At 41.2% G+C, this 26,267-nt stretch overlaps 1 long non-coding RNA gene across 1 annotated transcript in view; it reads right to left on the bottom strand.

Moving 5' to 3' along the window:
• The window catches only part of LOC142411272 (uncharacterized), a 76,481-nt gene extending 60,653 nt beyond the window's left edge, over positions 1–15,828 (bottom strand). Inside the window, exon 1 of the long non-coding RNA XR_012776145.1 lies at positions 15,505–15,828. This is a non-coding gene — a long non-coding RNA (uncharacterized LOC142411272). The remainder of the gene's footprint in view (positions 1–15,504) is intronic.
• Positions 15,829–26,267: the final 10,439 nt, after the last annotated feature.

The raw sequence follows: 26,267 nt of genomic DNA, 5'->3' as shown, positions 1-26,267 counted from the left end.
AAAAGGCACATATTTAGTCTCTAATAGATTGAAAGAAACTTGTTCCTCTTCAGTTTCTTACTAGCCTTCTAAACAGTCAGAGAATGACTTTGATGGATGTAGAGATTCAGATCTTTAACAGGAGAGAAAAGAAGTACTTTACATATAGCACGTATCAAGCAGCCCAGCTGACACGTACAGATAACTGTGTGCTCATCATTTGGGTGAACACAGCTCTGACAATATATTCTCAAAACACACCTTCTTTGCCTTTTGTGGAGTTTCTTCCAGCTCTGCTGTCACTGCACTCTCCTGAACGCACTTTTGTCATAACCCTGTCTCTGCTTAGGGAAGAGGTCCACATAATTCAGACACTATGTTAAATAAGGGATTGAAAGTATCTGTCCAGAAAGAGATTTATATTCTGGGTTTCTCTGAAGTAGAGTTGGTTTCGATATGACCAGCAATGTGCAAGGCCAGCTTTATCAGAAACTTTTCAGGAGCCCAGATCTGAAGCCCGAATCAAAGTTGGAGCTGACAATCCCATTTCCTCCAAAGCTAAAACATTTCTTTCCTCTGCTTGTTTTCTTTTGTCCTAGGCAAACAAAAGGTCATAAACTTTTTACTTATGAGTCTGACAGAAAGATGATGATTCATAGTCATGTCATCCTGTGCCCTTCTCTGTAAGGGAAAGGATCCAGGACTTGAATCCAACATTCAGTCATTTTGATCCCTGAACAGTTGAGATGTTTGGTCTCATTACGGCCATCGAGATCATTAGGCCACATAATCTGACCTCCTGTATATCACAATCCATACATTTTACTCAGATTGGTGCTGACCAAGAATGTCAGTCCTCTAAGACAACCCTTAAAATAGGTGCAGAGAACAGGAGAAATCAAGTGTGGTCACTGCTACTCGGAATGGTGGTGGCACTAGGCAGCTGCAGGGGCTAGACAGGTTTGCACGTGCTGGTAGCAGCAGGGGGATCTCAAGGCACAGGGGAGACAGCATGAAAGGAGAGAAAAGTAAGAGAGAAAAAACAAAAGACAGCATTGTCTTCATCGAAAATTGACTCTACTATTAATTCTTTATCTCATTTTCAGAGCCCACTTGCAATGCCCTTTTCCTCTCTCAGCTTCCTTTTTATTTCACCCCAAGCACCACTTCCCTGCTCCCAGCTTTCCTTCCCTTTTTCCTCTTCTGCTGACCCTCTTTTTGCTATTGCTAAAAAAACAAATCTGGAAGCCTCCAGCTTTCTCTGTGTAGGAACATTCAAATTGGCCTACCCCACTAAAAAGATTTTGTCTGCCTCTGTCAACCAGGAGTTTCCCAGCATATAAAGACCTGATTAATGTGAGATTTGAAAGTCAAGTATCAGTCATACCTACATTTTCAAAACAGATCTAAAAATACTAACAGAAGTTAGTATTATGCTTCCACAGCAGAAACATTCCCTAATTTCCCATAATTATAGCTAAGCCTCATGCAGAGAGGGTATAATCAGAATAATAAAACTGTTTGTTGGAGCATTCACTTGGTAGGACTGAAATTGCAGTTTTAAGCAAGATGCTTGTGCTTTCTGAAAATTGCAAGCATCAATTCTTTTACCAGGAATATGGCATGAAAATAATTTTTACATAGTAATATCAAGTCAGTTTCATATTGGAAATTAGCATTTTCTGGAATGCAGAAAGAAGAGACTTTGCTGCTCAGCCTATTCCCTGTTAACGTCAGCAAAGGCTGAACCTGACTTCAGGCAAAGCTGGTACAAACTCTCCAACAGAAAGAAATCCATTGATAGAGGGAGGCTCCTCTCTAACCTGTGCAGAAATAAATTTGTGCTTTATTGTATGAACTGGAAAAAATGTATTTTGCAAATATGTTTGTAACCTTACTCATGCCCTCTCATATATAATTAACCAGTGCCTTTATTTTTCAAAGGAACAAATTACATATGGCGAGAATGAATTTGGAATTAAAGATAGATTCTACCATATTATATCTAGCCAGGCTAGTTCTCATCTTTATTCAAATTATTTCAAATTATTCCTGAAAATCCTCAAAATGACTGAAAAATTCCTTGGAGCCCCACTCCAACATCAGAAATGCTGTTTGTCCAATGTAGAAGTAAAAGCATCTATTAGATGTTCCCCCAAGAGTCTTGGCTACAGAGATTACAATGATAAATCCTATCACCACCGATGACTTGCACAAATTAAGAAACTACCCTTGTGATGAAGGAATTATGTCAGTTCCCATACAATGAGAACCTCTTTCTTCCCTCCCACCCAGGCATATACTCATTGGATTAGTCTGCCACCTGCATAGCTCCTTCTACAACTGAAAAAATATTCCTACTACCCATATCCCACAAATATATGGAGGCTGTTTGCGTTGGTGAAATTGTGAAGTCCAAGAAATGGCAAGGCTGATAGAAAACAAACATCTTAGTAAGAAAAAGCTAGATCTTAAAATGTCTTTCTCAGAAAAAAAACTTGCACTTTGAAAATCCACAGAAGGAGAAGTGAGTTAGGGACATCAAGAAAACTCAGTCCAGCTGTATAAGGTAAGGCAACTCAATACTCCAGAGTTAACTAAGGCAGTACAGTTGACCTTCATGTATGAAGCAGATTGGTAAATTGGTTTTATCGGCATTTAAACGTCAGTCATAGTTTCCTCACATGTTTTCTGGACTCTCCAGAAACTCTTGGAGATCCAAGGACATTGAAAGCTCAAACGAAAACAGTCACATTAGGTGCAGGCAGTTAAAAAGGAATGACCAGCTATCATCCCAACCAAATCCACCAGGTTAACAGATCCTCCAAAACCCTACTTTTATGCCTGGTACAGCTATCTCCACAGTACCTGAAATATGGCAGAGAACACTGGCTCTCATTTCTATCTCTGCAGACACTACAGTTTCTAACAGTTAATATCGTTTTCCAGGCTCTGCTTGCTTGAAGCCTATTTCTAAGACAAAACCCCACCCTAACCCTTCCTCAGCAGACCCTGAATTCAATATAATCTTTACTGGCCATAGAAGCTCTCTCTTGCTGCATTACCATAAACATTTTATGATGAAGCAGCAAGCCCCGTTTCTAGACTTTGTTTTCTGCAGCTGACTGAGGTACCATATGGTGCTAAAGCTACCTTGAGTTTTGGGACTGGAATTAGTGTTTGAGAAAGCAGTGAGAGCCATTTGCTTTCAGAGATCCCAGTTTTCCTTTTATCTTCACAGATGTTACAGGATCCAATAACAAACTTTGCTCTCCCAGCCCTACTTTCTCAAATGTTGTCCCTGAACTCAGCTTTATGTATACACTGCAGATATTTCAACATGTCCAAGAAACAAGCATAACGTATTTGTTCCCAGGCGCTTAGGACCCCACTCTACCTGACACTATCCAGCAGTAAAACATCCTCTCTGGGCCTGGGTTTCTTCACACTATCCCTAGGTCCAACATAGGTATCCCAGTTGGCCACTGAACTTAGTGTCAACCATTCTTCCCCACTGGTACAAGTTCAAAGCCTATTTTTACAGGCAGTACAGGCTTCCTCCTCATGTGAGCAAGACAGACTTGAGGGTGGAAAGCTATACCAGTATGAACTGGCCAGGGTCTTCTAGGAACACATATGTAATGGCAGCAGATCCAACTTTCAAGAGTGCACTTCGAGAGATAAGAGATGGGACAGGAAAAGGGCTAGCTCATATGATGATGTCAATGTTAACTTCAGTCGAACAATACAAGCACAGTGACCTTCTGTTCGTGGCAAGATGGAGAAAGAAATGCTATTCAGAACTTGTACGACAATAATTTCACTTCCTCATTAAGGTTCACATTGCTGATTACATTTTCCCATTATATTTGCTGAACCAAGCTTTTTTACTGCACTTGAAAGAAAATGATTGAATGAAAGAACATGCATGTTAGGAAACGTCCTGCCAAGTCATTAATGAAAAAAAAAAAGTCATTTCTGAGATTCTTTTTTTTAAGGGCGTTTGTACTACTTTTTGTTTCTTTACCTGTCATAGCTGGGACAGCAACAACAATTTCATAAATCTCTCCTGATGTTTTTCAGGAGTTAAGCTGTAAAACATCCCTTTGATGTTTTCTGCTCTCACTAAGTTTAGCTGCCAGTAAGTTAATTCTCAGGATGTTAACAATTAAAATAAATTTAAATATTATTTTAATATTATAAAGTACAATATTAATCTAAAATATTACTATAGTATAACTATGTTTTATTAATATAATTACTATAATAATTATTAATTTATATACTATATTGATACATTAAATATTGTTATAAATAATACAGTAAAAATTCTAAATAAATTTAATTTAACAATTAAATCTGACTATGAAATCCATCGTATGCCTGATCTAGAAATGTCGCAAAGGTGCCTTTGTTTCTTGTACTTTGGAATACTAACACTTTGACTTATCTATATTTTCCGACCTTAAAATAAAGTGCCTGAATAGCATTTTTGTGACAACTGAAACCAATAACCAGTTTAACCAAAAACATGAATAGTTTCAACCAAAGACGACAATCAGCAAGAATGCTTTTTGGAGGTCAAAAAAAGCTGTTAAAAGTCCCAAAGCTATTAAAAAGTAAGCAAAAGCTTGGGTTCTAGGTTTTCATATTATTTTGATATCGAAGTTAACTGTTACTCTGAAGCAATGTTTATTACTATGCTTGAAGGAAAAAAGCTTTCTTTCATATCAACCCCACATTACATATTTATTTGGGTTTTGAACATGTTATGAGATTGAAAAAGCCATTATGTCAGGTATTATATTTTATTAGGCAATTCAATATTGCTGAAAAAAACAGATTGTAGGTGTGTTATTTTCCAACAACATTGGCTGGTCTAGCAAAAGATAATACAACTTCCTACAAACTCTGTTACTCATTTTTATAACAGTTAAATTAATTTGTAGCCTGCTTGGCTTCCTTCCCTTCTTCCTTGCTAAAATTAGTTGTTCATGCCTCAATCCGTCACCTCCATCCTTCCTGAACCCAATAGTGGAAGCAAGTTTGGATTTTAATTCTCCTCTTTCATTTTTGTTTTAAGACTATTTTTTCATTCTGTTTGTTTCATTCAGGATTGGGTTAGTCTAAGCTAAATTGTTCAAGAAGTTTCACATATAATGTGAACCTCTCTCAGCAAACTATGTGTTGGTGCTTCTATATTCAGATACAGCTTATATCATGTAGTGCAATTTTTTTTCCTGAGTATACAAGGGGGAATTTTGGAAAGTATTTGTGAAGTTTGATGAGCAGCCTCACAAGGTTGCCTTCATAGATCCCTCATTCAGAGCAGGAGCCTTGCAGGTGATCTGAAGTATCTCCTGTAGGAACCATGTCCCCTTGGCTATAACAGGAGTATTGGGAATCAAACTCCTGTGTGTAGAAACTAGCCTTTGCAACTAACCCCTTACAGCTTGATTCCTGTGAACATAACAAGCAAGAAAGTCTTTTTTTCAGATCCAGAAGCATATTTATGATGTCCATGTTGCATACAAAACAATTGCATACAGGAATTTTTAACTGCTGAACCCAGGTAAATTGACCCACAAAAATCCTATTTACATGTACTTACATTCATAAATACAAAGTTTAATTAATATCCTAGGACATAAAGCCCTCTAATTTAGAGGCAAAAGAAAGAGCCACCAAAGTTTCTCCTTTGATCTCTTCCTCTCCTTACTTCACTTGCTCCCATCATTCCCTTCTGAGCATGTCCCCTGATCTGTTTAATGCATAGTCATGTCATCTCCATTTCCTCCTAATTATTTCTGGATATTTCCTCTAAAGACTCCAACACGCCTTCAATTCTCCAGTATCAACAACGTCCAAGCACATCCCTGGCTTCCTTCTGCCTTTCACCTCCAAATTCATTGAGCAGATTCTGTGCAACCCCTGCCTAGAAGCAGCTTCTTGCCTTGCCATCCTACCTATTCGCCAATCCTGGCACTCAAAAGAAGCTCCTCCCAGGCTATAAGCAACCTGAGAACCAATATTTAATCCTTACCCTTCTTGAGTGTCAGCTGTTTTCCAAGCTCATAAATATACAATCCTTCCCACTTCTCCATTTATACCTTATCTCTAGTAAATCATAAGATTTACAAACTCAGCTCCCATCTCCAGTCTGACAGTTTTCAGATCTACCACTGAACACCAGGTACTTTTATCCCAACAAAAACTTTCTTCCATGTGTCAAGTATCTTCTTATAGGTGTTAAGATGATGTCTCAAGCCCAGCAGAAACTAAAAAGGGCTCATAATTCCCTTCCAAATATCTGTCATCCTTTTTCTCAGGCACAATGGGTAAGATGCATTGCCACCACTAAAACATTCATGACACTATTTCTGATGTTGGTTTGTCCATAAGACCTCATATTGAGGCTATGCCTAAGTCTTGCCAATTCTTTTCGTACAACGCCACCAAGATATATCCTTCCTTAACCTTTTACATACCTAAGAGTTGCTCTTCAGGTAGTCGTCTCATCACTGTAACATCTTTCTCCTTAACAAGAACATTCTTGACCTTTTCATACATAGCCTATATGCTATTTCAAAGTTAATTTCTTTCCTCTGTTTGAACTTCTCAGTCCTCTTTGCATCTTTCCTTTGCTGTAGTACATCAAACAGAGACTATTGATCTTCACCGTCAAGATTTTTCATAACATAATCCATTTGCGTGTGCCATCTCCCATATAATATCAAGGTCAGATTTCAACTTTCACTACCCCAGTGATGCTTGTTGCTTAAGCATTACATTTTACATTTTTAAACTTCTGCCTTTGTGTTTATATCCACTTTGCACTCAAAACTTTGAGGATCTCTCTGTTAGTACTTGAAAAATGAAAATTACTATTCTCTTTCAAGTATCTGCTTAAAAACCTTCCCTTATTGTAATACAGAATCTTGAAAACAATTTGGCATACAATGACCACAGTCACTCTTGGTGATCATTGCTGCCCTATTGTCTAGGCACATAGGTCCTCCAGACACTTGTGTTGTTTTATACTTAAACTGCAAGCTTTGTGAGGCAGGGACCTTCTTCTCTGTGCTACGGTCAAAACAGAATCCTCCTCTGTAACTACAATTTCCCAGCATTGCAATAATACTGGTAGTAATAATAATAACAAATAAAATGCAAACCAGAATATTTGTGAGCTGGAAAAGAATGAAGTCAACTGAATAAATCATTCACATGATATAGCTCTACTCATTGAGCTTGAACTAAGGAACAGTTAATCCCTTTGCATTGAGACAAACTGGGGTTTTTTTCAGTTTAAATTTCTCAGTCTTCCATGGCCAAGAAGTTGGATGCGATGCAAAAGGAAGACTCGGGATGCGATCACATGCGATCATAAGAGAGTTGCTCCTCCTCAAGAGTAAATTCATCTAGGAGCTATTCTGTGAGAGTATGGTAAAACCTGTTTCACAATTCTTCAAATAAGCAATTATTGATAACAAGGCTGAAGGAACAAGAGATTTGTATGGAGCAGAAGTAATTTTGGTACTGGAATGGGTGATATTCTCCGAAGTAAGGGGCATTCAGGAGCTTTATTTTAGTTGCAGAGTGCAATATCCTTTATTTTATACATATCTGAAATCTGATATGAGGGCAAGGAGAATTTCCTCTTAAATGAAAACAGCCTTTGGGGAGTAGGGCTTGTTTGGTTTGCATTTTTTAGCTGTGACCTTACTTGTGAGATGTTGTGGTTTCGGCAACTACGTTATTGCTAATCTGTTCTGGAAATTTTAAAATCTTTAGTCTGAAAGGGTTATTTCTACATTAATTTTATTTTTTCCAAAACCCTAAAGATAAGAGAGATAATGGAGATCTTAGTTCACACACTAAGGGGAAATTTTCTAAAACAATAATTTCAAGATAGGAAATGAGTGTGTATAACAGACACACTTGTAAAAATTTTAGTATTAAGAAGCTTTATGGTATGTCTTCAATACTAGCACAATACTGAAGGAAGACAACATAATAAAGTAGAAAAGGCATATCTGACAAAAAAATAGAATTATTTACTGTATCATGAATTAGAATTCTATAGTTGCTAAATATTGCAGCAAATAGCAAATGAAGCTTGCTTTTTGCCCCCTGTAGATTTTGGAAATGAATGTTTAATTTGGAAAAAAAGGATTACTAAACGGAACTATTTGTATTCTTGAAAGAAAAATGTGCATTTCTTTTCTAAAATAAATGTGTTTCCAAAAGCTAGAATCATCTGATATGCAGCAGGTCAAAATAGGAAAAACAGAACGGAAAGGGGAAAAAGCAGCTTTAGTTACATTTTTATGTGCTATAAGTAACAAAGACTGAAAAACAAGGGAAGTCTCTGGAACCAGTGAGACCCCTTTGAGGCTGGGAACCAGTACTGGTCACATTTGCTTCTGCGTGCAACACTTTGCCTGTGGTGTCCTCCTACAAGATGTAAGGTTTTGAACCCCAGGAGATAGATTAGGGTTGCAGCCATGAGATCCATAAGCACTGATTCCTGCAAGAATTCTTCCATATTTCCTTCCCTCAAGCTTCACTTCCATTTCCCAAGCTGCTCTTCTCAGACCTAATTACCCAGTGGTAATTAATTGGTGGATGAAAGGCTGTGCATGAGCTGGCAATGTGCACTCGCAGCCCGGAAAGCCAACCATATCCTGGGCTGCATCAAAAGAAGCGTGGCCAGCAGGTCGAGGGAGGTGATTCTGTCCCTCTACTCCGCTCTCATGAGACCCCACATGGAGTACTGCGTCCAGCTCTGGAGAGTCCTCAGCACGGGAAAGACATGGACCTGTTGGATTGGGTCCAGAGGAGGGCCACAAAAATGATCAGAGGGATGGAACACCTCGCCTACGAAGACAGGCTGAGAGAGTTGGGGTTGTTCAGCCTGGAGAATAGAAGGCTCCGAGAAGACCTTATTGCAGCCTTTCAGTGCTTAAAGGGGGCTTATAAGAAAGATGGGGACAAACTTTGTAGTAGGGCCTGTAGTGATAGGACAAGGGGTAATGGGTTTAAACTAAAAGAGGGTAGATTCAGACTAAATATAAGGAAGAAATTTTTTACCATGAGGGTGGTGAAACACTGGAACAGGTTGCCCAGAGGGGTGGTAGATGCCCCATCCCTGGATACATTCAAGGTCAGGCTGGACAGGGCTCTGAGCAACCTGATCTAGTTGAAGATGTCCCTGCTCATTGCAGGGACGTTCGACTAGGTGACCTCAGGCTTTGCTCATTGCTTACACTAATGCAAAACCCTGCAGTCCCCTCTTCTGGCAGGGCTTGACTTCCTGCATCCTTTCTCTGTTGGCCTGCTTGGGTCTGACTTCACCCCAGGCTTCTCGCTATAAATGGGTAACTGAAGCGTACACTTTATTTTCATGTAAACAGAAACACGAGCATCCTCCACCTATCCCTATTTTCATGCATGAGAGGATACAAATAATAGCAGGAAGAAGTTTGATTTAATGAAGGGAAAAGTTAGAATAAACTTGTTACCATGGGATGCTTCGTTCCGCCAAGGAGATCTGTAGCTATGCACTTGCAGGTCACTTCATACTTCCCTTTTCCTGCCAATTTGGCCTATTTTTTTGGCTGTGAATGGTGTTAAAAACTACAGACTGCAGACCAACAATTTTTATTAGCTCCTTCATTGACACGGGATTTTCATATAATAAAAGCATATAAAATATATTCATCTAGCTAAAAGACTATATCCTGAGCTTTCTGACAGCAGTCAAATGCCTTTGGTAACTTCAGAGCTGACCCTTGCAATGTTAAATCACCTTCCCTTGAAAGAAGCAGCATTTGACACAGGAAGTGGGGTCCAAACTTTCAACTTTTGGACTGCCAAGGGCCCCCCATTCATGGTCCCTCGCCCCTCTGTTGCCATCAGTGAGGGGAAGCACAGCTGGGAAGGTCCTGAGTCCTCCCCCATCACAACCAAAGCAGTTGTCCTGCAAGAGACCCCATATAGCCTACAGCCAGTGGTCCTGCAAAAGGAAGGTCCTGGAAGAAGCAGGCATAGGGTGAGCTGGAGTGAAGTGGGACAAGGGAGGAACAGAGGACAGTTTTGACTTGTAATCTCTAGGGATAACTGCCTATATGCGATGCTCTACTTGACTCATCTTATTAATGGTCCACTGCATGCCAGTGGCCTAAGACCAGAAAGGCATTGAGATATACCAAGGACTGGTCACTTCTCAGAGATATACTCCTGTCTTCCGTAAGTGGAACCTTTATTTTGAGACAAGTGGGTGGCAATTTTGGACAATGCCAGGCAAAAAGGAAACTTAGCAGTATACATGCCAGGATTAAAGTACATGTAACTCAAGATTAATGCTCAGGCCCTTTGCAGGTGATTCATTCAAACCCAGGTTCTGAAGAACTGCACTGATCTTGAGATCTCAGGTTCCCTGAGCTACCAGGAGCTCTCCAAGAGCTGTCCACGTTACTGTGTACATAGGAGCTAAGGCCTTTCTGGCTGCTTGCCTGAGATTAGGAAGTTGACTCCCACACACTAAAAATGGTCACAGATCTCACCACAGCGCTGTCCTCATAGCAAAGGCCATTCTGCCCTCCCCTCCCAGACCCTATTAACACTATACTAACCTGTTTAAACAATAAACCCAGAACCTATTAACTAAAAAATAACACTAAAATAAAGGGAAAATAATCAAGCTCGATTACAAAGCATACCTTCCACAATGCAGGACAAGGAAGCAGAGAACATTTACATTGCCAAGGCAGCTCATTTCATACACTGTGCTTCCCAAGGTGCTCTGATACCAAAGCGCAAACACAAACCACGCAGAGTTGTGCTTACCACAGAGGGGCATCGGGTTGTGAAATTCCACTCCTGAAATAGCCATTTCTCACTCTTTTGTACCACATACTCTATCTGCAAGGGTAGGCCAGTAGAATTTTTTTTACACAAACCTACTACTGGGAAATTTTTGTTAAAAAAAACTCTTACAGTTTGTGCACTGAAAACTGTAGCAGGAAATGTAACATAAAAGCAGCACAGTCAGTAAGTACTCTAGTCAGGGTAAAACCAAAAGAGAAGAAACGGCTTAGATGTAGTTCTATGTGCTATACCTGCCAAAGTTCCCACATCAGGTTTCATGGGTTTATGCTCATATTTTCCTTTAAAAGGTATTTTCTCCTTTCACTGAAAAGAAGCTACACTGTCATCAGAGGAAACCAACCAGACAGATTACTTTCTGTATAGTCAAGCACATCCTAAAGTCAAACTGAAAAAAAAATTACACTGATAGTTTGGCTCTGTGATTTCTCCCATTTAGCTTACAATAAAAACAGGTAATGCAAAGTTTGATTGTTCCTTGTGGTTGCTGAGCTGAAAAAGGTTAGAGTCTCTGCTTGGGAATTTGCCAATCTCTATAGCAAATGGCTTTACCTACAACCTGGTTTGTGTGAGTTGTTCAGGTATCAGTGTTAAACATGTCTAAATAAGTCGAAACATGTACTTTGATTTTTTTATACTTTAATGTTAGCCTTTAGCATTGTGAGCTGCTTCTCATTTATAGTTTTAATTTTGTAGCTTTGTATTTCTGTGCATTGTTCTGCATGGGAACTGAACCCTCTCAAAAATCTGATCCGATCAAAATTCAACCTTTGTTATGTGCTTTGCACTTAATGAGACTACATCATCATTAAGCAAGAATTATACACTCTAGGTCTAATCTGATCAGTAAAAAATTTCCAACTGTGAAATCAGGTTCAGACTCAGAAGGTTAAATGAAACCGGATCTCCCAGCCGCACGGAGGGGATCCATCCCTCCCTACTTACCAGCCACTCAGAAATGGCAGGCAAGGGGTATCGCCCATGGGACTGCCTAAAGCATGCTCATGTCATAGCCCTGATGAGCTCAGGTCTCCAGCACAGGAAAGGAGGAAATACGCTGCCTTATTTTATTCCCTCATGTCATCGTCCTTCCTTGTATTGTGTCTGGGCTAACCCACATGTCATCCAGAGATGGGAGCCTCCTCCTGTGGCTGCTGAATTCAGGGCCGTGAGGAATTAATTGCCTGCCTGGCATCTGCATGCCAGATGAGAGGAAAAAAAGAAGTTTCAACTCACCTGTGGGTGAGTAGATGTTTTTGGCTTTATCCCACTACAACTCACGTGTGCTGCTAGCTCATGAGTTGATCCACCTACGACACCAGCACATACTTCAATTGCCAGACTTTCTCATGGGGCATAGAAGGGATTTTCTTTTATGGGAGAATTTGCAAACTGCAGTGTAAACATCCCAGCAGTACAGGCCTCTGGTTACATTTCCATCTCTCAGAACTCTAGAAGTTTCTAATGCATCTGGCAAACAAGCAAACAAACAAACGTGCAAATCCATTATAAAAGTGAAAAACCTTCCAGGGCTGCAAGACCTATTTCTATGCTTTCACCAAACCAAACCTTCTTGAAGTATAACACTTAGATTCTAAAACACTGAAAAAATATTTTAAAATGTTTAATAAAATCACAGTAATTGCCTCTAAATGAAGACCAAGGATTGATGTATTCCCTTCTGATGTATGTGGTGGAGATGATGCTGGGTATTCCAATACATGAGGTGCAGACAGTCTGCTTAATGCAAGAGAATTCCCTCCAAGTTTCCTGCAGAACAGACACAGTTTCCTGTAACAGTATGTTTACCTGTGAGAAGCTATCATCTTCTCAGCAGTGTGTCTGATGAAGACAAACCCTTGCTAAAGAGAAACTGAGCCCCGCTAGGAAGACAGTGAGAGGGTCATTGCATCATTCAGCACTGGTTCATCTTAGCCTTGACTGGTATCTGGTAAACTACAAATAACCTAAGGTACGTTTTAACGCTCTAATCACTTTCACTCTGGTCATATTTGTCCAGATCAAACATAGGGAAACAAAGCGCGATAAAACTATTCTTTAAAAAAACCACCTTCTTTAGACTTGCAAGCGGTACCTCAGCGCTGCAAACAAACACCACACCTCCTTTTTCAGAATTTGGGGGGGTATGCAAAAGTACATTTAATTTTGGTTTTGTTCATTACTGGGGACCGGATGCTCCAGTGTCATTCAGAACTCTCTCTCTCCGTCTTAGGACTTCCACTGCTCTTTAAACTCTCAGCCCCCATGATCTCTGCTTATCTCTTCCCCCTGCTTTCCAGCTTTATCCTCAGTGTCAAAATCTGAAACACTTGTAAAAAAATTAGCCTGCTCAATCCTCCTATATACTAAGTCCTTGTCATTTTCTGTATTCCTATGAGTCAGTATTTTAACCACACTCTATTTTTAGCAGATCTGACCTTTTGTATACCTTCCTTCCATCCCTCGTTCCTTTTCCTTTTTGTACAAGGCCCACCTTGATAGCCAGTTCCTATCCTCTGCCTCCAAATGTTGTTATCTGGCCTCATAATTCTACCAGACAACTTAGAAAGATAACAGAAATTTATTGACAAGCTGCAATCTAATGTGCATAAAACTGAAAAGGGAGTTAATGTATAATGGAAAAGGGAAATGAGTTAAAAGGCAAGCTCCTAATAAAACCCCCTAAGAATGTGCCATGCTAGAGTGCAAATGAACTGTAATGCAGACCATGGGCAAGACTATTCAATAAAGAGCTATAAAAAACTCCTGTAAAATAAGAGCTGCAATCCAACTGTTTACTTTTATCCAGAAATGCTTAACTTTTAATCTAAATCAATCCCCTATTTCTCCCCTCTGTGCTTTTCAGAGCTAGCAACCACTTCCCCAACTAACCCCACAGAAACACTCCCGCTCATCAGTCATACATTAGATGTCACAGAAAGCATTTGCTTCCACACTACAAACTGGCAGCTTCAGTAAAACGAACTAGAACAAGTACATTAATTAACAGACTTCTGCTTTTGACAACAAAGAGAAGAAACCCTCACCAAATGGCTGGTTTAGGCTCAAAAAGAATGAAGGGGCTATTGTGGAAGGAATAATGAAGTTCAGATGTCTGTTTGCAAAGTGTTCCCAAAAAAGCAAAAACAATATTACTATATTTGCATCCTCAATAAAGCTTTTAATTCCTCTTATTGTCCTGTCTCCTCACTTGAAGCTATGCCTTTTGTCTACCCAAAACCAAGGGAAGACACTTGGAGGCTGGCTTCTCTTTGAGTCCTCAGGTTGAGCCCATAGCTAAATCTCGGCAATTCTTTCTGTCTAAGACATTTCCTACCCCAGCCAGCCAGCCAAAAATCCTATCCATGTTCTCATCATGTCGAGTATTGCAACATCCTTTCCTCAGGAGTTATCAAGCACAATCTTGTCCTGCTCTGATCCACCTTGCAAGGCAGCTGAAAAGATTAGCTCTCTCATCTTTTCTCCATTGCATCCTTCCAGTGTTGGCCCCCACATGAAATTGAAGCTTTTTATCTTCCCTGACAAGGCCTTTCCAATTTCTGCCTATCTATCCATCTATACAGAAAGATTAGCTCCCAGCGCCAGTCAGCCTATTCGTCACCACTGTTTGTGTCAGGAAGGCACCTCTTCCAAAAACGCACACTTGTAAGGAGCTCCCATTAAACAAAAGCAAAAGCATTTTGCTATCCTTTTCCAAGGATAAACAATCCCTTTCGCCATGGTACACAGATGAGGGTGGTGACCAAAATTTCCTCCCTATCTCCTTCCAACTGCTTGGACCTCCCTGTTATCTTACACTTGACGCTCAGTGCATGTACTGTATTGGAGGGGGTGTGAGAAGGGGAAGGGAGGATGTTGCAGGTACCATATGTTTATACAGTTCCAGCCACAATAGAGGTCTTCATCCATAAGCGTAGTTCCTAGACACTATGATAATAAACAAACAGTAACAGCATGCCTAGCAGAGACAGGCTTCTCAATCCAGGCTGCGAGCGCCGAATCCCTCTCCAGCACAGTGCAGATGTCGCATACAATTGCTAGCTGCTCTCCTTCCAGCCCAGTTCCCCTGAAGAGGCCATTCCCAGTGTCTCCAGCACTCAGCCCCACCTGGCTCTCACAGCCCCGCTCCCACCCATCGCACGGGAGCAGCCAAAGCCATGACAAAGCTCCCCGGGCAGCTGGGGACTTGGAGCAGACCCATGCACTGATGCACCCCAGCTGCTGGCAGGGCCCCTTCCTGGCTGCGTGGGTGTCAGAACCTCCAGCGCTTGCGGTGAAGAAGGGAAAGCATGCCGGCAGCCCCGCAAAGTGATTCACAGCTCCCCAGTAAGCGCTTTCCTATTGAGATGACTGCGCTCCCTTCCTTACACATGCTCTGCTGACAGGCTGCAAACAAGTTCAAAGGGGCAGCAATCCTGCAGCAGACGCTGCGGGAAGGCAACCAGCAGAGCTGGCTTCAGCTACATCACCAAAAAGGAGGAAGAGCGGTGCCACCGCATCACATCGCAACGAGAGCGGGGAGAAGGGGGTCAGGACTCCTCTCGGGGAACATCACCAGCCAGTTTTGTAACTCCGTGAACAACATCATCGAGGTTAAAAAAAGAGTTCATCTACCTGCTTTCTGCTAGAAAGTAATGTAGAAGTCTCTGCACTTGGGAGGGGTCCTGCTGGGGTTCATTGCTCCTCTTCCAACTGTGAAGGCTGAGCACTGGTCAGGGTGAGAAATACTGGGGGGGCAGCAGAGAAGTGGAGAAAATTCAGAAACCACCCATCTCCCCGAGGGAACGGCAGTGCCTGGCACAGACCAGCACTAAGCTGGTGGGTTCAGGCCCATCTGGAATCAGAGGAAACCATGTAATTCTGGAGGCCGGCAGGGACTCCTGAAGATCACCTAGTCCAACCTCCGGCTCACCGCAGGGCTAGCTTCAAACAGCACCGTAGACCTCGGGGAGTTCTTGTCTCCAAGCCGACCTCAGACAGCTCATGGGTTTCAGGGCCTGAGCTGAAGTCAAATGTCTGTAGTAATAGAAACAGAAGGTGGCTTAAACCAAGCTGAACACACCACGTGAATGCCCGTAGTGCCATAATCACAGGGACTGGGGCTAACTCCACCATATACACGTTTGTCCTCCGCCCTTCTGCTTTCTCTGCATCTTCGGCCAGATGCAGTTCACTATCTGCTGGCAAGCCAAGCAGCCTCTTCATCTCTGTGCAAGAATAAAAGGACAAAGAGCTAAGAGTCATTTGCACAATGAAGACGTTGTGTCCCAGACTTCTTCACTGTCTGTGCTGCTCGTGAAGGAACTGGGGGCGGGGAGGACATCAAAACCCTCTGTATGGGAAGCATTTGAGTTGACATTCAAGTACAAACAGCTTTGCTCTATCAGACTTTCTGCCACCAGAAGTGATTACATCAGTCAGAATTTGAATACACTCTGACCTAGATTTTCAGAAGCCCATAAAGAAGCTGGTTGTCCCAATCCACTTTCACAAGTATGTACCGATTGACTTGGGATCTGCGGTTCTATTTGTTGAAAAATAAAATAAAATAAATTTAAAAAAAATCAGTGTATACAGACGGTGGGTTGAGAGTTGGATTTTGGGTGAGGACGCAATTGATCTGGTTAGGGAGTGGGAGCAGTAGGGGGTTTTTTCCCCAGAAAAGTCTGGGAATTTATATCTTGTATCGCTGTTTGAGTATCAGCAGGAATGTTGTGAGCAGATTGATCTGACAAGGTCAGTTAATTTCCTGGTCCTGCTGCTATGTTTGTTATTAGCCAGCGTCAGCTGATGTTTGGACAATGAGTCATCTCATACTTATTATCAGTAATATGTCATTTTTCCTTGCCAATATTTCAAGCTTGCCTGGAAAGCAGAGTACACTGGGAACCTTATGGGAATCTTCTGCTGCTTCTTTTGGGAAGTCACCTGGCAGACCTGGGCCTCGCGCTAGGTACCATCAAAGATCTGCTGTTGTCTTAACAGTGATTTATGTAACAATACCTTAGTGAGGAGCCATAAAAAGCCATCTTTCTCATAACACGAAGATTGAGAAGTATCAAAAGTTTTCTCCAAGAAGTATTAAGTCAGAGTTTTATGACGGCAAGGAACTTATAATTTTTAAGAGGACAAGTGAGATGATGGTGCTGATCTATTTTCTTTGACAATTTTTTAGTATCCCCTTTTAAGTTTTTAATATGTAAGAGGAATGTGTCTAATTAAACTGAGTTGATAGGGAACACATCTCTAACCTCTAAGTGAGAAAATGCTTCCATAGAAGCACCCAAAACTTACTCACCATTGCAGTCTGCTTTCATTTTCCTTCTTGTGGGTGTCCATGTCATAACAACGAGTTACCTTAGGCAATTTAGCAGTAAGTGATCGTAACCAACTGTTACGAGCCTTCTCCCCAGCCTCACTGGTGATCCAGCAGCTCACCTTAAGCCATCCTCCTCCTCCTCTATAAATCACATCCTACAGCCCTGCTATTCCAATCTCCTTTCCTTCTGCACCATGCTCAGTTCCACTCCCTGTTTGTGATTTCCTTTGGCTCCACATCCCTCATGGCTCAGCTGGTTTCCCAATCAAAATAATCCATCAGGATTTTGTCTCCCTCCTCCCTAAGGAAAACAGTAGCATCTAAAGGTACTAAATCTTCCTTCACAGAAGTTTGTGCTTTTTTTTTTTTTCCTTTTTTTTTTTTTCTTTGTGCATTTTTTGGTTTTGTTTGTAAAGAAAATAAAAGACAATGATGCCAGGACACACTGTCTTCCTTCAGTCTCACATTCAAAATGTCTTTAAAAGTTGCAGAGCATTGTTAGGAATCTCAGCTCTGATTCTGACCACACTTTTTGCAGAAAGCAATGTCCCAGGCTGCTGAACTCTATGTGACTTTTAAGTTCTTTGACATACAGGCCACCCTCCCCTTCAGCCCATTTCCAACAGGCTGAGGCTCTACATCTCTTTAATCCAGCTCTGCCCAGCACGTTACTGGGAGTTTCTTTGCCCAGTCTCACCCTCGTTCGTGCAATACGCAGTTAGAGATTACACTGGCCTTCAGAAAAGAACAAAGTTCAACAAAAGAGCTTTGTAGACCAAACTCGTACAAGCTTTAGCGACCTCTTCAGTAAAGAACTAACGATTAGTTTGAATTCTGAATTATATGTGATATTTTCTATGGGATCTAGCACCTATGGTTATGAATCCGGTCAAGTTAGAAGACATGTAATCAGAACAGATTAAGCAAGCAGGAATGAAGTTGCTTTGTCTGTGGCAAAATAATTCTCAGGTATAAAAAACCACAGCAATTAGGGTAAAAAAACCTCAGAGTGTATGCAAAATAAACACACAGGGATGATTCAGCTGCAAAATGCAGAATGCTCAACTGCTTTTAGGAGTGGCAGGATGCAGGTTTTTGCTCTCACTGTCAGAAAACAGAAGCAACATTTACAGGCTTTGCTTCTAGATAATCCCCAAACCCAAAATAAGTCTCAAGTAAAACGAGAGCCCAGTGGTAGGAATGTCATTGTTTTCAGCATCTGGTTTACGTAAATTCAATGTACAAACTGTGCACAGCACTTTCAAAATAGACTGCATTTTTCATTCCCTCTGGACATCAAATCACCCATCCAAATAACTGAAAGGATTAAAATATCCAATAAACCATAATACATACTGTCAGTAGCCCAACTAGGAAGAGCTTTTCATTAATGAGGTTATTAGATGAAATATACATAATAACATGCAGAAAATAGACGTCTTGTGTGCATTCCTGGTTGCTATACAATACCAAAAAGATAGCCCAGAGTAAAGCAATGTAAAGAAAGAAAGGAAAACGCACTGCCTTTTGATGTCAGAGGTGAAATATGAGAACGTATCCTCCAGAGATTATGTCATGCATCGAATTCTCACATAGCAGCTAGGTGATATTTTTCAGAATAAAACTAAACTTTTATTTGCTGAGAAGATACATCTTTGGACTATTAAAAACAACTAGGAAATCTATATTATTTTTGCTGCGGCTAAAAATCAATTTTTTGAAGTAACACATCTACATGATTCATTTCCATCTTTCAAAATTAAATGCTGTTAGTTTTGTCTCCAAATTAAGCTAATAATTTTGGATTAATATAAAACTTTCAAATGCCAAGAAATAGATAATGTAACGTTCCCTCTAAAAAAGGAAAGAAAATACCCCACTTGGTTTGATTCCAAATGACTGTTTTTCCAAGTGAGGCAATTAAAGCCACCGAGAGCTCCGATTTTTCTGTGATGCGTGCAGCTGTTTCTAGACAGCTCCGCACATCTGTGTACCCCTTCCCGTGCGGCCCCCGGGGCAGGGAGACCAAGGCTCTGCCCCTGCGGAGGCAGGTGGAGACACCAAAGCGCTGCGCTCTGTACCAGCCTTGAACCTGTCCCCCTTACGAGCTCCTCTGCTGCTATCAAGCTGCCTCCTGCAGAGCCGCCATGAGTTACGGCTACACTGCGCTGGGGGTTCTGGGAGGACGCGGGAGCTCGCGATTAGGAACAGCAGATGTTAAGGAGGAGAACAAGAGTTTGAGGGCAGAGGAGTAAGAGTCCGTGGAACGGGTCGTTAGGAGCGATGTGGAGATGGTACGGAAAAAGAGTACAGGATGGGATAAGATGAAACAAAGAGAGGGGAAAAAAAAAAAAACCAAAACCCCAAAAGACATTTTTAGCAAGTACTTTTGAAATGAAGTGCCAGAGCTTTGCATCCCAGTGAGGTCATAATGTTAAGTCTCCGTTTTCAGTACCGGACGAGTTTTACATAAATGTAATTTATCTAAATTCTTACACTAGATGCATGTGATTTATCTAATTCTAATTTCTTGCAGAATATTTGCATGTCATTAAGCTGATATATCCCAGTATTGGCCAGCTTTATTCTCTTAGTCCTCAGCTCACCTGACTAGGAAAGGAGCATGGAGACAGGCTTTCTGTTTCCGCAGCCCGTAGAAAAAGAGGTCAAACTGGATGCTAGGCACATCTTGTGCTCAAGCTGCAGCTTCACTGTCTAGAAAGAGAGCAGCTCCATCACTAGAAGCTGACCATTTGTGAGTTTCTTTCTTCTCAATCTTTTATCCAGACTGGTTAGTTTTCCTACACAATCCTAGAAAAATCACACAGTCCTCATTACAATTCTGGACCATCGCATCATCAGCATCGCACAACCCTCTTCAAAGCTGAATCCGCCGTTTCCATTCCAGCTGTGGCCAGCCTGCGTCTTGTAAAGTAAAATACATGTAAGCAATACCAATCATAGATCTATGCAGAATGTATTCAACTGAGATTTAGCATCTATGTTGCTCATTACTTCCTGAGGGATCAGGTATGAACATTTCCAATCAAATGAAGTCCAGTCACCTAACAGCCTCAGTACATTTTAGAATTTTCTTCAGCTGTGCAGATCTCCAAGAAAACCTTTCAATTATCCCAATTTCCAGAAAAATGTTCTGAAAAGTTATAACCTATCCATTCATTTTAAAAGTATACATTCATGAGTGAGACTTTTTTTTTTAAACAAGGATGACAGTGGATAAAAATAAGACTCCCAAAATCCTGATAGATGAAAGGCTTTGACACACACTATCATATTGTCCTCAGTGTCCGATTAGAAGAGTTGTGAACTAGCATCACTTCTGACTGTTGATGGTCTCTCAGTTTTCATTCCTTTAAAAGGAGGTCCAGGAATAAAGTTGACCAAGAACCAGAAAGCTTTTGGAGGCAAAACTAGCATTGCAGAGTGGTATGGCATCACAAAAAAGAAGGTGGGGGAAAAAAAAAAACAGCCAAGAGAAAGAGAGGATGAATGAGAACTATAAGTACAAGAATATCAGTGTTCAACACAGAGCAATTCTCCTTGCTGCGAAGACAGAGATAGCTAACCTTTGCCACTGTTTAGACTAGTAATTTCCACAGATTTTGTTCTGCTACCTTCACAATGCTGCTTGAGGTCTAACACAGGATTTCACATGGACAGGAAACTCCCCCTTTACCACAAGAAAAATTCCGCTCCCTCCGTCCTTAAAGGCTGTTATTCCCCTTTTGTATTACAAAGTTGAGAAAACCCCAGAAAACATTTCAGATCCTTGTACTTTTAAGCTTTTTTCCCCACCCTTCCAGATTCAGATGTTGGTTTCAGCTCATAGGAAACATTGCTGAAGTCTTCATCAGCACTTCCTTTTTTTGGGAGCGGAGGTTTAATCTTCATCGTAACATGCTGCAAGCCAAAACCAAGCTCCTACCTGGGAGAAAGGATTAGGGCCCACTCAGCATTTTTTTTTCCATTCTTTCTCTTCCAGATGCAAAACAACTTACACCAGTCAAGATGAGACAACTCGGATCAATGCAATACCCGCAGGTGAGGGGGAATGCTTTCAGAGTGTTGCTCAAGCAAAGTAAGCACAGCTCGTTTCAACCGATCTCCAAAAGAGGAAGTGTTTCTGGAACTGGTAACCCGATGTTTCAGCCAGCTGTTGCTTGCTCAAGCTGACAGCAAAACGCTAAAGAGAAACTACATCAAGAAAAAAAAAGAAAGAAAAAAGAAAGAAAAAAAAAAGAAGCTGGAGTGTTTTCATTTTCAGATATGCTCCCGGGCTTTTTCTCTCTCGGGTGCAGGGAGGTACTAAGCCTTGTAGGAGCAGGAGAAGGGGAGTATGGGGAAAGAGCTGGAACTACCCTGTGCAAGGAGGGTTTCTGGAGGTGGGGATGCAGAACTGGGGGGATAGCTGAGCTGGATGAGGCTAGGGCTGGTTTTGCTAGGGTGTGGGATTCACAGATATTTGTAAGATCAGGTGTGGAAGGCAGTGGACAGCATGGATTGCTACAGTCAAAGAGACTGGAGGCCAGAGTACACAGTTTGGGACAGACCAATCTGTTTGGATCTATGGGACAGTCACATATAAGAAGAAAAAGCCAGATGAACTGAATCTACACATAGCTTCCTGACTAGTCTACTGAATTTTCAAAGACCTTACAGTTTTAGAGACAAATAAAAGCAATTTGCAATTTCTAGGAAAATTCTTCATAGTGATTTCACCTCCACTTAATGTGGAGTACCTTTCTTCTCAGAAAAAGGCTACTTCGTTTGACAATTAATGTCTCTACTCCCAGAATTTATAATGGTTTACATTACTATTATGCAATCTTGGGTCTTAAACTCATCTAAACTAGGTAAATCAAAAGAGAAGTGATTAACCTAGAAAAAAAGTTTACAATAATGATACTGCAAACATTTTTTGGTGGACAGTGATGATTAAAAATACAGAAAATTACATATTCATGCAATTAAATCACAACATTTCTGTGCCTTCACTTAGAACTGCTGCCATTCTATAGTAAAACTTCACTGGCTACAATTACCAGTCCTAAAATAATGTGGGCTCTGAAATTCACAGAAGTCCTTCCTTCATTAACTTCCATTGACTTTGGAACTTGGTTTTAGGACAAAGATTATTTAGTCAAGGTTGAAGGTACCTTTCTCAGTGAATGTCAGCTAAACTGCAACTCTCCTAGTGTTTTTAGGCACTCAAACTACCACTGATCTTTTATGGTCACGTTTCTGTCTTGTTCCACCCTTGGTGTGGTTTCAGAAGTTGAGCATCCCTAGGCATACTGTTTCTCTTCTTTTTTTTTTTTCCTTCTTCTTTTCTTTTTTCCTTCCTTTTTTTCTCCTCTTTTCCTAAATCAGCCCCATATTTGTTTTTAAGCCTCACTGGTTGAGTTTCTTTTTAGGCAGCATATTCTCACTGTGAATACATCAGACTTTTTGAAGACCAGCAGCGCATAAAACAGTGCCCATGAAACCATTCAAGGGCACTGTATCTGTAATGCATTACACTATTTGAGTTAGCTAATTCAAATAGGTTAGCATGCAGTGAGAGCCAAAATAAGAAACACAGCAGCACAGTTTTACTGACTGCCAGTCCTCTTGTTGCAATGAAAGCTAAAGATAAGAAGATTCCTGTCATAAAAGACTCCTGGTACTCTAACACATCAAGCAGACTTCCAGAAATAAGTACAAATAGGTGTTTAGTATGCACAGAATGTCTGTCATATGAGCTACCTCCTAGAATTCACTCCATGCTTCCCCCCACTCGCTTTTCCCTGCGCTCAGTCTGCCACCATTCCCTCTCCTACAGCACTGACCAGCACCTCTTGCAGAAGCTGCTCTCCCTTTTTGCAAGTAGGGGTTACATCTCTGGAGTTCACTCTCGTCTGAAGAATTGTGACACTGCTGAGCTCATCATTAGGTCATTTTGCAGAACTGTTCAGTTTGGATCACGAGTTGGCTCCCTCATTTGTCATAATTTATCTTTGCCCTTTTCAACAAAAAAAAGAGCAGCATAGTTCAAAGCAAAGAAACGGCTTGGGAGCTGTAAATCCTTGTTTCCTGTGAATTATTGTCTTTATGAATTACACACTACAACCACAAAAACCACAGAACCTCTGCCAGGTCCTCCCTGACGCAGCAGTATCTCCAGCTACCTCCAGGTTTTCTATACTGTCCCACAAAATCCCCAGTTCTCTCCCATGCCCCCAGGTCTCACCTCCGCCCCGCGCGCACTGCAACACCACGCTTGTATCTCATTTGGCCTTTAGCTGCAGAACAGACAGCACAGGCTGCAACTAATCTGGAGCTGCACACTGGTGCAGGGGCGGGCAGACTGCTTTCACACAGAGCGAACCAGGGTTGGTTCCTCCCTGCCTCTTCGTCAATGGGCAAATACAGTGATGGAAATACCTCTCGCCTAAGATGTGAGAGTACTTCATATCTCTGGGACCTCTCCTGCTCTGTCCAGTTCTGCCGAGTTGTGTAGCAAGTCCACAAATGACTGGAAAACCCTGACAGACGGTGCAGTTGCCCAGCTTGTTTCCTTCTGAAACCGAGTGAAAAATGACAGTATCACCACCACACAAGTTTCAGCTGTCTTGTTCTCTGTCAGCTTGTCTTGACTTGGGGGAAACCCTTAGGTTGCTCCTGAGATTGAGCGTGTGTGCCCACATCTCCCCATCAGTGCTCCCTCATGCTCCTTTGTGGAGAAGTTCGCCTCTATCAAACCGCCAGCCACAACTCTGGTTTGTTGTCATCTCCAGCTTTCTTACACCATACCTTATATACCACAGGTTTTTATACATATAAAAATACCCAAACCAAACAAGCAATGGGGCTTTATTTATATGTATATTAAAATTATTTTTATATATTTATATGTTTATATCTATAGCTATATAAAATTGATACATACGCACTATCATGAGCTACCTCACATATTGCTGGACAATCACCAGAAGTGCCACCCATCCATTTCTAATAGTCTCATCCTGCAATTCCCACCCAAGCAGAATGAAAATGCAGTTCTTCCCTGGAAGCCACTGGCAAAGGCAGTTAGACTAAACACCAGGTACCTTTGTGTGACTTGAGTCCAAAGCAAGGTTTGGATCCTATATTAAGTTTTTTCTCTGCTGCTGTCAGGAATTTTTACATTAAAAGGCAGAAGTAGTGTAAGTACACAGCTGTAATAGCATAATTATTAGAAAACCCTTACACAACACTGGATTTTACACCTTTGATCACGTGTATCGCAACAAGCAAAACGAGCTTCTACATCCCTCTCCTTGCCACAGCCAGCTAGAAGCTTAGCAGGTGCTACATCTGCATTAAATAATCAAGATTTGTAATAACAGCACTAGGAAATAAATAAAGCCCCACTACTTGTTTTGTTCGGATGTTAGCGCTTTGTAGATAACACACATCTATCAGCTTTTCAGGTATCTGAAAGGACCAAGTACTGCTGAGTCAAATTTAGATGTTTGCATTGAGAAAGTTTTGATTAAATTCTTCTAACAAAGAAGTGAATACAGCTTTCACAAAATACATGTTACAGATTTCTTCACTCTTGCTTCACAACTTCACTGTAGCCACCAGGAAGGTGTAGGTACCAAGAAAGCTGTTTGGCATAGCAGGGTAAAGCATACAATTGAACTTTTCTGCTAAAGTGCTTGGGACGCAGAAAGTGAATATTTACTTTCCACTGCTATCATCATATTTTTTGGAGTCAAAAACCTCCTAAAAAGTTATAAGTTTAGTTCTTATTTCTTACTCTCAGACCTAGTGGGAACAATACATCAGATGTTGTACACAGCAGATGAAGATGATGTATATTGATGGATTTTATTCTTCGTTTTGCTTTTCTTCAGCTGTAATGATTGGAAACATAATTAATCCTCAGGGAATGCTTAGGTCTCAGAAGAAGGTTTGGCAGCAAGAAGCAGGTGCTGTAAGTTATTTCTGAATGCAGAAGGTCCATACTATGCCTCTAGCCTCCTGGGAGACAGCTTTTTCCTCTGTGTTTGTAGAGCTCCTGGGACCTAGAGTTTGGCCAGGGTTTCAAAATTATATTATAAATGATAGTATATGAAATAGTGCTAACTGCAAATTATTAGGCTCTATCAGGATAGTTAACTTCTAGAAATGATACTGATGCTAGTACATGAGCACTAATTTATCGCATTACCCTATGATTAAGAGGTCTGAGAGAAGAGCAGGGAAGCAGTAAGCTGAAGCTCAATAGGCAAAGGAAATAAAACAGAGAACCAGCTTGTTATGCTGATATGGCTGAGTGCATGTGCCTTTCCACATATAACATGCTCTGCTCTTTTGTTATCTGTCCATAGCTTTCAGAGAAAAACAGTGCTCTTCTGCTCACTGTGCCAAGTGTGGAAGGAAATGAAATTCCTTCTTCTAAAAAATGGTTCAATTACTCAAGATACAAATCTGAGTCACAAAAAGAGAAAAAGAAATCAAAAAAACGCATATAGCATATGGGCTAAACTATGCAACTAATTTCCAGAAAGAAAAGGACGCAGGATAGTAGGCTTAGGGTTAGGTTTAACAGTGGTGGGAGGGGGGGTTGGTTATAAACACAGTGTTGGGATTTGCTAGAAAGCAGGTAAGAGTAAACTATCAGTCGTGGTACTTGCAAAAGAGTGTTGCTACACAGATTAGTTGTCCACCGGCCAGTTGCAAGCCAGTGATTTTGCTTCAGCTTTCTGGCTTAGGAAACAGGCATGCTATGTAATATGAAATGGAGATGTCATAAACTGGAAAAGCAATTCCCCACAGGCAAGTTGCAAGAAGCATCAGACACTGTGGAATCCAGGACAAGCTGTGGCTGTGGGAACAGAGGAAAGACTAGCTGGAAACAATCAACCCCACACAACAAGTAATTAAATATTCTTTTGCTTTCCTCACCACAGTAGTAGCAGAGCAACTAGGCCATTACTCACTTTCTTGAGGGTCCAGCTTTGGGCTGGGCCTGGTCGTGCTGGAATTGCTGCTGGCGAGAAGCTTCGAC

This window comes from Mycteria americana, chromosome 6 (genome assembly GCF_035582795.1).
Source record: "Mycteria americana isolate JAX WOST 10 ecotype Jacksonville Zoo and Gardens chromosome 6, USCA_MyAme_1.0, whole genome shotgun sequence".
NCBI classification, from domain to species: Eukaryota; Metazoa; Chordata; class Aves; order Ciconiiformes; family Ciconiidae; genus Mycteria; species Mycteria americana.
Note: the sequence above shows the minus strand (reverse complement) of the source record. Positions and strands in the feature narration are given on the sequence as shown.